Raw genomic sequence first — 13,366 nt, 5'->3', positions numbered from 1 at the left:
CATAAACTATGCTCATTATGGTTTAATATACTTGTTCCAAATAAATGAATAATCTTATCATATATGCCTATACTTCAATATGATGATATACTAACAAGGTAACACATTCAATATTTAGAACTTGACATTATACACTTTGCTCAACATAATACAAAGTGTTATAAAAATTACAAGCTGTTGACAAATTTTCAGCCTTTCTACACTGTTTTTGAAAATTCATAGAAAAATCATACGAAGTCGAAAACCAACTCCGTAAATTCCGGGAGTTCCCAAAATGTGTCTAGTTTACTCATAATTTTTATCATGATTTTTAATGACCTGTAACTTAGGTGAAAAAGTCCATATTCACAGACTGGTCCGGATTGGTATTTGAAATGATAGGCAGTTTTGTAAAAATCACCATAAATTGTAGAAAAATCATATGGAGATGTGCAAGTAGTCATTTTAAAGCTAAGAAGTGGAACTACATGCACCTAAAACAGTTTTGAAAACTAAAATGTTTAAGGTGTCCAAAACAGTCCGTGAATGGAGTCTAACTTTTCTGATGAAAGCTGTTAGAAAATTTTAGTTATGTTCTTGGTGTTTTAACTTGTATTCCCCCCCTAAAAACTTAAGAAAACATGAAAACGTAGGGGTATGAACTCACCTTATGTGATTTCAGTAGATAAGTGTTGAAGAAAAGAAGTGTTCAATCCAAGAACACTAGAAGGATCGCTTGAAGATTCGAAGCTCTAACACAAATATAATGGAGTTTGTGTAAGATATCCATGATTTGAGTGGAAATAATTGAGATAATCATAAAGGAAATGGATTATGTTTACCAAAGGTGGAGGAAACTCTCAAGATCAGCCCTTGAATCTTGGATTTCTAGAGAGAGAGTGAGAGAGAAAGGAGTTTGTTCTTCTTGTGAAAGTGAGAACAAATGAGAGAAAAATGGGGAGAGAGGGTGAATATCCAGCTCTCAAAGCATGGAGGTGGCTTGTGAGGGAGGTAAAAAAAAGTACAAGGTATGGTGGGGAGGAGTGTGGGTTGTCATGGAGTGGGTGAGGGGGTTGCTTGCGTCATAACTAAGGTAAGGTCAACACTTCTTCTTTTTGTACTTTACCAACTCTTTTTTAAATAAGATTTTACCCTTAAAATGTGATTAAATCATTAATTTAGGGGTCTTATAATTAAAAATAAAGTTTTGGGTGAAAATCCCATGTTAAAATAATCAAAAATGGGTTTAAAATGCAAAAATAGGTAAAAATAGGCGAAATCCGAGCTGCCCAGCGAGACCCTTCGGATCTCGGCCGAGGCTCGGTTCTCTGGGCGAAGGTTCGGACGCGGGTGGCTGAGGCGGGGAGGCGAAAGCGAAGCTCGGTCCGAGGAGTTGCTGTCCGAAGCGAAGGCAAGTAGTGCAGGCGGGTGGTTCGGTCCGAAGGGGAGTAGTCCGACGCGAAGGTAGAGCTTCGGTCCGAGGCAGGCTAGAACCGAAGGTACTGTAGTGAACAGTAATGAACAGTACTTTCGGTTCGGACCCTTCTTCCTTGCATGGTTCGGTTCGGACCTTTCCTCCTTGCATGGTTCGGTTCGGATGAACAGTACTTTCGGTTCAGCTCATGAACAGTACTTTCGGTTCAGCTCATGAACAGTACTTTCGGTTCGGACCCTCATGAATAGTGCTTTCGGTTCGGTTCATGAATAGTACTTTCGGTTCTGAGGGTTCGTTTCCTTGAGTCTGTTTTTCGCGTAGACTTCCGTTCTTGGGTTATTTTCGCCAAATTCGAGGGTCGGGATGCCCCGAGTGATTATAGAAAGTTGGGAGAGATTTCGAGAGAGATTTGAGAGAGATTCCTCGTTCTCAGAGAGATTTGGGAGAGATTTGACGTACTTGGAGAGATTTCGCATACGAAGAGATACGTGAGAGAGATTTCACATACTTGGAGAGATTTGGGAGAGATTTGACATTCTTGGAGAGATTTCACATACAAAGAGATATGTGAGAGAGATTTCACATACTTAGAGAGATTTGGGAGAGATTTCACATACTTAGGGAGATTTGGGAGAGGTTTCACATACTTAGAGATATGTGGGAGAGGTTTCACATACTTAGAGATATGTGGGAGAGGTTTCACATACCTAGAGAGATTTGGGAGAGATTTCACATACTTAGAGAGATTTGGGAGAGATTTGACATACTTGGAGAGATTTCACATACAAAGAGATATGTGAGAGAGATTTCACATACTTAGAGAGATTTGGGAGAGATTTGACATACTTGGAGAGATTTCACATACAAAGAGATATGTGAGAGAGATTTCACATACTTAGGGAGATTTGGGAGAGGTTTCACATACTTAGAGATATGTGGGAGAGGTTTCACATACTTAGAGATATGTGGGAGAGGTTTCACATACTTAGAGATATGTGGGAGAGATTTCACATACTTAGAGAGATTTGGGAGAGGTTTCACATACTTAGGGAGATTTGGGAGAGGTTTCACATACTTAGAGATATGTGGGAGAGGTTTCACATACTTAGAGATATGTGGGAGAGGTTTCACATACTTAGAGATATGTGGGAGAGGTTTCACATACTTAGAGATATGTGGGAGAGGTTTCACATACTTAGAGATATGTGGGAGAGGTTTCACATACTTAGAGAGATTTGGGAGAGGTTTCACATACTTAGGGAGATTTGGGAGAGGTTTCACATACTTAGAGATATGTGGGAGAGGTTTCACATACTTAGAGAGATTTGGGAGAGGTTTCACATACTTAGGGAGATAGAGCGAAAACGATTGAGAGTGTTTTCGTGTGTGATGAATGAGAGTGTTCGGCTTCGTAATGCAAGGTCTTTAGACCCCGTTGTGCCATGATTTAGGATCTTACGCACTCCCTATGAGTATGCAACATTGTATTATTGTTTTTGTTCATTGTTTAGCACTAATGCTAAGGAAATTTAAACACATGAACCTTCCAAGTGGTGTTTTCTCATTAGAATAGTGAGTTATACAGTAATTACATAATATAAACCCTATCATACAAGGTTTTAATCGAGTTGGCCGGTTTGACTCGTTGACCTTGACCGGCTTAGACTTGACCCGATTTTGACTATTGTCACATAACTGTATCTTGAATACAAACACTAACTAATTACATAATTGTAGAATATTCTAAAAGGGCACTTAGATTATTATACAACCCACCAAGAATAAGTTCCTTTATTTCTCTGAAAGCTGAGTTAGCAGAAAGCAAGATTCTAATGACAAAGAAAGTGGGAGGCACATGGAAGTTGAAGTAGTTCAAGAACCATAGCCTGATGTAACAACTGTTGGCACAAGTTTTCACAAGAAATTGTTAAAAGTGAATAATAGCTATTCATAAACACAAATTGTTCACAATAGTGGTAGAAATCATATATGAATTGAGAAATGTGGAATCTCTCATTAATGAGTTATTGATGGTTTCTAGTTAAACCATCTACTACCAAAATGTTATATCAGATCTTGAGTCTGGCAAATGACTTAGAATCACGAACATTAAGATGTAATCCATGTTTAATAATCAAGTATGGGCTTGATTAATCTTCCTCTCTATATCAAGGTTAGAAAGGAGTAAGAGATTCTTCTAGAAAGAATATGTACATGGATATATATAAACATTGAATATGGTCCTTATCATACCCATGACAATGAACATGTTCAAACCTTTTCACAAGTATCTATGATTAAATCAACAAGGATATTATTTACTATAACTTCATATTCTTACTATGAGATATAGCAAATAGATTTCAAGAAAGACTGCTTTTCTTAATAGAAATCTACTAGAAGATATTTGTATAGCTTAGCTTGGAGGTTTTCTTAATCCATGTTATCCTAACTAAATGTGTAAGGCTTAAGATCCACTTATGGATATAAAGCAAACATCTTAAGGTTGGAATAGTCATTTTAATATAAAGATAGAAGGTATGCTTTATATCAAAATTAAATGAATGTGTGTGTGATTACTAAGAACTAGTGGGAGAATAGTGATATTACTAATCTTGTATGAATGAGATATATTAATCATTTGAAATAACATTCCGACTATGCATGGTGGTTTTCACCTTGATTCGAAAAATATTTTTAAAATGAAAGACTTACGAATAAAAATATACATTCTTGGAATGTGAAATCTATAGAAATAGATAAATATGAATGTTGAAAGTTTTAAACTCTTTTGCATAAATTAACAATATCTTGAATAACATCAAGAAAAAAGATTCCTTTGGATGATTCTTGGTATTGTTACGTGACACCTTTTGAGTCTGTCTCAAAGGACCTAGCACATAGGTTGAGCTAGATGAAATGATTTATATTTTGTTTGCTTGGCAAATGAATCCACCATTTATGTCATATCATGAGATACAAAATTAAATACATGGTTATGTCACTAAATAACTGTGAGAACATTCTAAGAGTACTTAAGAAGAGCTAAGAGAATATATATATATATATATATATATATATATATATATATATATATATATATGAGATAATTAGTTTAGAATAAAATCTTAATGTAAAGAGCTACATATCATTTTTATTTCTAAATAAATATAGATAATTATGAATTATAATTGGATAATAACTTTATTTTGGAATGAAGAGTAAGTTTAGTTGGAATGAGGTCCAAGCAAAACATAATGACACAATCTAGTACAAAAGAAGAATACACAACTTTTAAAGTTGAAGTCAAATATGATTGGATGTATGAGTTCATTGAAAAACTATGCTGATTCCTACCTTTCAAGGATTACATAGAAATTTGTGACTTCGAGAGTTCACTTAATCGAGCTAAGAGACTCTATATCACAAAAGAACACCAATCATATTCTCCAAGATATTTAACTATACCGAGAGTAAAAGTCAAATATGGGGATATAGTATTCGCGAAATTCACACAAATTAAATTTAGTTGAACCCATTAATAAAGTCTTTCCTTTTAAGCTAAGTATGAGCGGTCACACTTCAGCCATAAGACTTTTGTTATTCTAGTAATGAAATTTTGGTTTAGATTTAGTATTTTGATATTTGAACATTAAGACAACAACTATTATATTGTTTATGATATATTGGGATATGATCATTGCGTCAATACTTTTTGTGTTCTATACTAACAAGTTTAATTTGTGAATAATCTTATTATTCTAAAAGTTCATAGTCGGTCATCATTCTGGGAGAAGTTATGAAGTAAGACTAATATGAATTGGATTGGGTGACTCTCACTAGATGAAAGTAGGCAAGTTGTTGTAACCAAGTTTCATAGGTACTTGTTAGAGAGCTAGTACCGAACATACCCACATCAAGATCAACTCATAGATTGCAGTCATGAGTGACACTTGATTAAAAGGTACTATCTTTGTATCCTTAACACCTGAGATACATAGTGGGACTTAAGTATAAGGAGTATTATGCTTTGATATGGTCAAACACTGATCCTTAACCAGGTAGTTATAAAAGTCATTTTCAGGTATGGTGTGAACTATGCAAGAGGCTTATGTAGTCAAGATGTGATTTGTTCCACTTATGTGTTGAGGGTTAGACATCAAATGCGCGTTACACAAAGTTGATTACAAATGAGATTGATTGCGATCCAAGGCTCATGTTTCAACGGGATGTCTGTAACAAAGGGATAATTGATAAACTTGTTGGGTTTTGAGCACCATAACGCTCTTATGGTGCACATGCAAACCTAGATGCTTTGGATCTAAGTTTTCTCTATTATACTTGCAATATTGTTTCCAAAGCATGAAGCCTAAACTAGCATACAAAATTTTGAGATATACAACATAAAACCAAAATAGATGAATACCTCTTAGTGTAGCTTAGAGTTCTTGGCCTTCAAAAGGTTTAGCACCTCAAATGTGACGCCTCTAATGTGTCACAAACACCAAGTACAAAAGGACGATTATGAGAAGTGGCTAGGTAGCTCAAAATCGGTTATAAATCTTCTTAGAATGCATGGAGGGCCGATTTTGGTTACTATGAGGTTGCTTTTATAGTGTGGCAAAGCCTAGGGTTACATCCATGCAAACCCTAATACACATGAACCTTCATATTTGTTAGGTTACATGGGTTAAACCTTTATAGACTATCACATATGTTTAACCCACCCTAATCAACCATGCATCATTAGCCCAACTATATGTATTACTGATTTACATAATCAGTCCCCGTATATTTAATCAAACTCTTTTGATCATTAAATTCCAAATTAATTGTTGATCAATACTAATTAAATAATATGATTTCTCAATTAATATATTATACTTATAATATATTAATAAACCACAAATAACCTATTCTCAAAGAGTCCATCCTATCAAATTGCTCTGGTGAAGGCAACCTAAAAGGACCATGCTGCAATTGGGTCAAGTACATAGCAATTATAGTTATGGGGTTAGACACCTAATACAACAACCTCCAACATGGATAAGTCTAATAACTATAATCGCTAATGCATCTTCAAAATCTGATTAGCAATCGTAGCTCTCAAAAGCCACTATCGAACTTTGACCTAGTCAGTGACGCGTCCTTTAGATAAGGGATTGTATAATCCTCTGTTCTACAAGATATCATGTGGACAAATACATGAAACATAGTCATACTCATTGTCCAACCAATTTGTTTGACATAGAACTTAGTTGAACACATCAATTGAGTCCTGACTGGGCCCGACACATAAGCCAAAACAAAATCATCGAGGGGCCCAAGATATCACTTTTAATCCTCCTAGGATAAAAGGAACAAATAAAATTAGACTTATATGCTTGTACTAACTACTTGTTAAATCATGCACAACGATATGTTTTATAACATCAAGTTACTGATGCGTTTTCATACCATCAATGCACAACCAATTCGTGGTCAACAACTCATATATCTTGGTTTGAAGATTATATGATATTATCGTCTCACAATCACTCGTGATAAATTCCATGAAGTGATTCATGTGAACGTGGGTTTAATCCAATACTCAAATCTTATTTCAAGAGCACTCATGAATGTTGTAGCAAACTTTTGCTATATCTAACACCTTAGACAATCTACAAGCCTATTCATGACAGTCTAGCCTCATAACCTACTTCCAAAGTATGATCGACTGTGGATAGTTTGACTAATCTTATTATTCTAGAAGTCAAAACATGCAAAAGCGAAACAATAGTAAATAATTTGACACAAGATAGTAACTTTACTTATAAATAAAACTCCTTTTATTCAATCATCAAATGTCAATTATAGTTTAGCTATTACAAGTTTCTAAATATTTATCTAATCACTAAAACTAATATCTTCCTTTAGCCCAATGCCCCTTGCATGCTGCAAGTGCTTAACTCTACTCAGTCCCTTCGTAAAGGGGATCTGTTCGGTTGTCCTCTGACGACACCCTCTTCACAACGAGGTGTCCTTCTTCTACTTGATGTCTTATGAAGTGGTATTTTATGTTGATATGCCTGGATCTTCCATGATCTATCGGTTCCTTGGTTAAGGCGACCGCCCCTTTATTATCGCAGAAAATCTCCATAGGCTCCTTTATGGATGTTACAACTCCAAGGTCTCCGATGAAGTTTTTCAACCATATTGCATCATTTGATGCTTCGCTCCCTGCTATGTACTCCCATTCGCACGTTGAATTAGCTATAGTCTCCTGCTTGGAACTTTTCCATGTTATTGCTCCTCCATTTAGGGTAAACACCTAGCCCGATTGAGAGCATAACTTATCTTTGTCGGTCTGAAAACTGGCGTCACAATACCATGTCACTCTTAGGTCATCACTCCCACCGAGGGTAAGGACCTAGTCCCTAGTCCTTTGTAGTTACTTAAGAATGTTCTTTACTGCAGTCCAGTGAGCTCTACCAGGATTCCCTTGATATCGACTAACCATGCTCAAAGCATAAGCCACATTAGGGCGAGTACACGCCATAGCGTACATGATTGAACCGACAACAGATACATATGGCACTTGAATCATATCTGTTATCTTTTCATCAGTTTTAGGACTCTGAGCCTTGCTCAGTTGGTATTATTCTGGATAGGGAAGTCACCTTTCTTGGAATTCTCCATTTTGAAACGCTTCAACACCTTGTCCAAGTAGGTACTTTGACTAATTCGTATTAGTCTTTTACTTATGTTTCTCAATATCCTTATCCCTAGAATGTAAGAAGCTTCCCCAAGGTACTTCATAGGGAAACACTTCCCAAGCCAGGACTTCACCTGCTACAAGGTTGGGATGTTGTTTCCTATGAGCAGTATGTCATCTAGATACAATACCAGAAAGCTAACTATACTCCCACTAGCTTTGACATATACACAGGACTCATCCTCGCTTCTCGAAAATCCAAACTCTTTGACTTTCTCATCAAAACAAAGATTCCATTTGGAAGACGCTTGTTTCAATCCATAGATGGATTTCTCAAGCTTACACACTCTATTAGGGTACTTTGCATTGACAAAACCCTCTGGCTGACACATGTAAACATCTCCAACCAACTTTCCATTAAGGAAAGCGGTTTTGACATTCATTTTCCATATTTCATAATCATGAAATGCAACTCTGGCTAACATAATCCTTATAGATTTAATCTTCGCTACTGGTGAGAAGGTCTCATCATAGTCAACTCCATGAGTTTGAGTAAAGCCCTACGCAACCTGTCGCACCTTATATGTGTGTACTTTCCCATCCATGCCAGTCTTCTCCTTGAAGATCCATTTGCACTCGACTGTATTGCAACCTAGCACATTGTCAACCAAGTCCCAAACTTGATTGTCATACATGGACTGAATCTCGTTGTCCATAGCCTCTTTCCATTTCGCAGACTCAGGGCCTACTATAGCTTCCTTGTAGTTATTAGGTTCGTCCAGATTTATCAATGTACTATCACTGATAAATGTATCACCTTCAGTTGTTACATGAAAACCATATAACACAGGTGGAACACTAACTCTACTGGGAACGTCTCTGAGGTACGGATTCGTCAATCGATTCAACGGGAGTTTCCTCCTCAGGTTGGGTGCTAGTGTTTGAGATTCCTTCATCACTTAACTCTTGAAGCTCTTCAAGGTCAATTTGCCTCCTACTGTCCTCTTGGCATATGTGTTATCTCTCATGAAAGACTCCTCTCCTTGCAACAAAGACAACATTGTCACTCGGTCTATAGAAGAGATACCCAAAGGACTTCTGCAGGTAGCCGATGAAAATACATCGCTCACTGCGAGGTTCGAGCTTGTCATGAGTCTCCCGTCTTACGAAAGCCTCACAACCCCAAACCTTGATGTGCGCTAATGAGGGAACCTTCCCTGTCAACATCCCGTGAGGTGTTTTGGAAACCTTTTTAGTTGGGATTAGATTAAGGATATGGGCGGCAACTTCTAAGGCATACCCCCAAAATGTGTTCGGTAACGAAGCTCGACTCATCATGGAACGAACCATCTTTAACAAGGTTCGATTGCGCCTCTCAGCCACACCATTAAGCTGTGGTGTCCTAGGCGGCGTCAATTGTGAAACAATTCCATATTCCTTAAGATAGTCATGGAACTTGATACTAAGATACTCACCACCTCGATCGGATGCTTAAACTCTTTAAACTTTTCGAAGGTTTCTGACTTATGCTTGATTAATTAGATATAGCCAAATTTGCTGTAATCATAAGTAAAAGTCACATAGAAGCGGTTAGCATCCCTTGTAGCGGTTCTAAAGGGTCCACACACATCGGTGTGTATGAGATCCAACAGACATCCATCCCTTTCACAAGTACCAGTGAGGGGTGACTTGGTAATCCTTCCAAGAAAACAAGATTCGCAAGTGTCATCCGACTTCAAGTCGAATGACTCCAATACCTCATCCTTTTGGAGTTGGGCTATGCGGTTCTTGTTGACATGTCCAAGACGACAATGCCACAAGCATGCCTTGTCCAAACCATTCGACGAATCAATATTCAACAGATTATTTCCTAGGTTATCTACAACCATCACAGTTTCATATATACCATTACAAGGCAATGCTTTAAAATAAAATACACCATTAAAGAAAGCATTAATAGAACCAATTTCATTATCAAATGAAAATCTAAAACCTTGTTTATATAAACCATGAAAAGAAATAATATTTGTCACCATATCTGACGAGTAACAACAATTATTCAACTCTAAATTTAACCCACTACTAAGCAATAAAGAATAAACTCTAATCTTTGTGACGGATGACACTTTCCTATTTACCATGATTAAGTTTATCTTCCCGTGCTCCACATCCCTATTTCCTTTTAGTCGCTTCAAATAAGAACAAATATGAAATCTACAACCTATATCCATGACCCAAGAATTATCATGTGATGAGTTGTTAGAAAGAATAGTGTAAATACTTATGAAGGTGGGCTTTATCTTCCCATACTTAATGTCCTGAAAGTATTTGGGGCAGCTTCATTTCCAGTGCCCCTTTTCATGACAATAGAAGCACTTTGCTTCCTTTGGATTGGTAGAGGGTTTAGCAGGACCACCTTTGGTTCCATTAGAAGAGGATCCATCATGGGACTTTCCCTTGTGGCTCTCGGAAGGAGCCTTCCTCTTCTTTCCCTTCCCATGTTCAATCGCCAGAACAGGGGCAGCAACAGTATGAGTGGATACAATAGACTTGCCTTTCAAGTTGCTTTCTATAGTTCTTAGAAGGCCTTGAAGCCTGCTAAGAGTGACCTCCTCCTTGTTCGTATGATAGGTCATACGAAACTGATCATAACAAGAAGGCAAAGAGTGTAGAATGATATCTATGGCCAACTCTTCATCGAAATTGACATTCAATTTCAACAAACAGTCCACATATCTCTGCATCTTTTGCAAGTGGGTCGTGATGGACTCTCCTTCATTTTGGTTGTGACCATGGAGGCAATGATATCGTATCTCTCCTACCGAGCACTTTGATGGTACCTATCCATCAAATATTGGTACATCTCGAAGGGCCAGAAGTCCTCATAGGACTTTTGAAGCTCAAGAATCATGGTAGCAATCATAATGCATGACACCTTTGTCGAGTCCCTCTCATAAACCCTGTATTCTTCGATTTGCTCGGGAGTAGCAGTTTGTTCATCAATCTCCTTCAACTCTTTATCGAGGACATATTATTTTTCCTCGTAGCAAAGGGCCATATGAATGTTTCAAATCCTATCGTTAATGTTTAACCCATCGAAGATAGTTCTCCCAACCAAGTTCATGAGGGAGAATAAGCTAGAAGGGTTGGAGCCTGAAGCATTGTTTGGGATATACATCTAAAAAAGAAAAATAACAAAGTTTAGATTAGGTGAGAATCCTTAAAATAATACCCAAATGAAATATTAAGGCTAGGACCCAACACAATATTCAACAGTTCAGAAGAGGGATGCTGTAATCCAATTGCAAAATATTTGAAGGTAGGTAAATGACGATTTACTAATTTCCACCATAAAAACGAAATTGATTATTAAGCTTTAAATGAATTGAAATTCCTAGATTCTTTGATATTCATTGAACTTTTCAAAGACATATTTAAATCTCGATTATGCCCTTCAAGTTTGTGACTGGGATACCGCGGATCACAAACAATGTGTCAATAGCCATGTAAATTTCTTGGTACTCTTGATGTCACTTATCACCTAATCAATGTGCCGGTTAACCACAAACACTTCATTGATCTATGACAAACATCAAGATACCCTTTGCAACCCTTGTCAGTCCCAAATTAGTGTGTCGGTTAACCACACACGGTCCACTAACGACTTGGCATGGTGCAAAGTGCAATTTCATGAAATAGTACCAATTTCACATTTTTCCTAAAGTAACTAAGATTGGGAATTTATAAAAGTCTAGTTACTTTATAATTCCATTATACTTATTAATGAGGATTAATGTCCTATCCTACCCGTTTGACTAACGACCCTCCACCAGTCAAGGAAGCGGTGGGTGCGAGTGGACACCCATTAAACCACCATTTTATAGGCAGTAACCTTATACCCCCTTATAGACCGACTTCGTGAATGAGGCCTACTAACGGTAAGACTGACTTGTCTTTTATATATATATATATATATATATATATATATATAAGTATTAACTTTTAATATTCTTATAGTATAAGGGTTGGATTTTAACTTTTAAAATTCTAGGGTTTGGAATTAAATGTTTCATTAGTGAGACTTTACAAATTCTAAAACTTGAGGGCAAGATTTGAAACTCTTCAAAACTCTTGATTTCCATAACTTATGAGTTTAATGTTATTTAAATGGATGAGACTTTTCATGTTCAATAACTTGAGGACAAGTTATGTAACTCATTAAAACCATTTAGATCAATTTTAACAAATAAATTTATCATATAATTCATGATTGATCTAACTAAACTCATAAAGCAAGATAATATCAAATCAACAATTTACAAGTAACTTTGTTTATCATACAAACCAACAATTATCTTAAAATTTTGACAATTATCTTTTGATTGGATGAGTACAATCACTACCATATTAGAAAAAATAGATTTTATGATGCAAAACAGTTTGTGGTAGTGATCCAAATCCAATCTAGGCCAAAAAACCCGAAACTCTGCTAAGAGATTGTTTGACTCGTCGAGTCAGTTAATGGACTCGTCGAGTTCATCATGAACTCGTCGAGTTTATCCATGGACTCGGCGATTCCGGTTTTTTAGAATGCAATTTTTAGTTTGCTTCAACTTTAAAAAATGAACAATGCAACAGTATAACAAAAAACTACCCTAGGCTCTGATACCACTGTTGGGTTTTGAGCACTATAATACTTCTATGGTGCACATGCAACCCTAGATGCTTTGGATCTAATTTTTCTCTATTATACATGCAATATTGTTTTCAAAGCATGCAGCCTAAACTAACATACAAAATTCTGAGATATACAATATAAAACCAAAATAGTTGAATACCTCTTAGTGTAGCTTAGAGTTATTGGCCTTCAAAAGCGTTAGCACCTCAAATGTGATGCCTGTAATGTGTCACAAACACCAAGTGCAAAAGGAGGCTTATGAGAAGTGGCTAGGTAGCTCAAAATCGGTTATAACTCTTCTTAGAATGCATGGGGGCCAATTTTGGTGACTATGTGTTGCTTTTATAGTGTGGCAAAGCATAGAGTTACATCCATGCAAACTCTAATTCACATGACCCTTAATATTTCTTGGGTTACATGGGATAAACCTTTATGGACTATCACATATGTTTAGCCCACCCTAATAAACCATGGATCATTAGCCCAACTATAAGTATTATCGATTTACATACTCAGTCCCCGTATATTTAATCAGTCTCTTTTGATCACTAAATTAATTCCAAATTAATTCTTGATCAAT

This window comes from Lactuca sativa, chromosome 4 (assembly GCF_002870075.4).
Source record: "Lactuca sativa cultivar Salinas chromosome 4, Lsat_Salinas_v11, whole genome shotgun sequence".
Lineage (NCBI taxonomy): Eukaryota > Viridiplantae > Streptophyta > Magnoliopsida > Asterales > Asteraceae > Lactuca > Lactuca sativa.
The sequence above is the reverse complement of the archived record's forward strand: the minus strand, read 5'-3'. Positions refer to the sequence as shown.